Raw genomic sequence first — 2232 nt, forward strand, 5'->3', positions numbered from 1 at the left:
TCAGCATGTTTGAGTACATTTTTTCTTTTTTCCTTCAGTAGTTATCAGTATTTAATTATTTCAAATGTAAACAACATAATTTCTTAACATAGTTGAGTATTCAGTAGTATCTTCTAAATGATGAGAATGTTTATTTAATAACACGGTGCATAAATACATCTTAAATATTGTTTTCATGTTGTAAGTCATGGTACTCTAACTATTATGAAAATTTGAAGTAATCTAACAATGCTTCCTGACCACAATTTGTTAAAGCTTTTATTTAAATGTATGATTAAGGGTTTGTAATGGATATATTTACAGTATAAAACACATATTTTCTTTTTATTTCATGCAATCATGATGACTGAAAAATATTGATACTTAACCTTGTGTAACCATGCAAACATAGCTCAGTTGAGGTCTTAGTGACTCTGCAAAACACTGACCTTGCTGAAATAGCTCAGTTGGTAGAGCGTTATACTGAAGATCTAAAGGTCCGTGGTTCGATCCCGAGTTTCAGCATGTTTGATACATCTTTTCTTTTTTCCTTGAGTAGTGATCAGAATTTAATTATTTCAAATTTAAACAACATAATTTCTAAACATAGTTGAGTATTCAGTAGTAACTTCTAAATGATGAGAATGTTTAATTAACAACACAGTGCATTAATACAGCTTAAATATTGTTTTCATGTTGTAAGTCATGCTACTCTAACTATTATGAACATTTGAAGTAATCTAACAATGCTTCCTGACCACAATTTGTTAAAGCTTTTACTTAAATGTATGATTAAGGGTTTGTAATGGATATATTTACAGTATAAAACACATATTTTCTTTTCATTTCATGCAATCATGATGACAGAAAAATATTGATACTAAACCTTGTGTAACCATGCAAACATAGCTCAGTTGATGTCTTAGTGACTTTTGCCATAGACAGACTTTGACGAAATAGCTCAGTTGGGAGAGCGTTAGACTGAAGATCTAAAGGTCCCAGGTTTCTTCATGTTTGAGTAAATTTTTTCTTTTTTCCTTGAGTAGTTATCAGTATTTAATTATTTCAAATGTAAACAACATCTTTTCTTAACATAGTTGAGTATTCAGTAGTATCTTCTAAATGATGAGAATGTTTATTTAACAACACGGTGCATAAATACAGCTTAAATATTGTTTTCATGTTGTCCATCATGATACTCTATTATGAAAAATTGAATTAATCTAACAATGCTTCCTGACCACAATTTGTTAAAGCTTTTACTTAAATGTATGATTAAGGGTTTGTAATGGATATATTTACAGTATAAAACACATATTTTCTTTTCATTTCATGCAATCATGATGACAGAAAAATATTGATACTTAACCTTGTGTAACTATGCAAACATAGCTCAGTTGAGGTCTTAGTGACTTTTGCAATACTCCGACCTTGCCGAAATAGCTCAGTTGGGAGAGCGTTAGACTGAAGATCTAAAGGTCCCTGGTTCGATCCTGGGTTTCGGCATGTTTGAGTGCATCTTTTCTTTTTTCCTTGAGTAGTGATCAGAATTTAATTATTTCAAATTTAAACAACATCATTTCTTAACATAGTTGAGTATTCAGTAGTAACTTCTAAATGATGAGAATGTTTAATTAACAACACGGTGCATGAATACAGCTTAAATATTGTTTTCATGTTGTAAGTCATGCTACTCTAACTATTATGAAAATTTGAAGAAATCTAACAATGCTTCCTGACAACAATTTGTTAAAGATTTAACTTAAATGTATGATTAAGGGTTTGTAATGGATATATTTATAGTATAAAACACATATTTTCTGTTCATTTCATGCAATCATGATGATAGAAAAATATTGATACTAAACCTTGTGTAACCATAGAAACATAGCTCAGTTGAGGTCTTAGTGACTTTTGCCATACACAGACATTGCCGAAATAGCTCATTTGGGAGAGCATTAAACTGAAGATCTAAGGTCCCGGGTTTCAGCATGGTTGAGTACCTTTTTTCTTATTTCCTTGAGTAGTTATCAGTATATAAGTATTTCAAATGTAAACAACATCGTTTCTTAACATAGTTGAGTATTCAGTAGTAACTTCTAAATGATGAGAATGTTTATTTAACAACACGGTGCATAAATGCAGCTTAAATGTTGTTTTCATGTTGTCTGTCAAGCTACTCTATTATGAAAATTTTAAGTAAACTAACTGCTTCCTGACCACAATTTGTTAAAACTTTAACTTAAATGTACG

At 30.3% G+C, this 2232-nt stretch overlaps 1 non-coding gene across 1 annotated transcript; it reads left to right on the forward strand.

The window, feature by feature from the left end:
• The first annotated feature begins 1412 nt into the window (after positions 1 to 1412).
• TRNAF-GAA (transfer RNA phenylalanine (anticodon GAA)) lies at positions 1413 to 1485 on the forward strand. Its single transcript has one exon. It is a non-coding gene; the product is annotated as a tRNA-Phe (tRNA).
• The last annotated feature ends 747 nt before the right edge of the window (positions 1486 to 2232 follow it).

The sequence above is a fragment of the Taudactylus pleione genome, unplaced genomic scaffold (assembly GCF_031769625.1).
Source record: "Taudactylus pleione unplaced genomic scaffold, aTauple2 ptg000593l, whole genome shotgun sequence".
Lineage (NCBI taxonomy): Eukaryota > Metazoa > Chordata > Amphibia > Anura > Myobatrachidae > Taudactylus > Taudactylus pleione.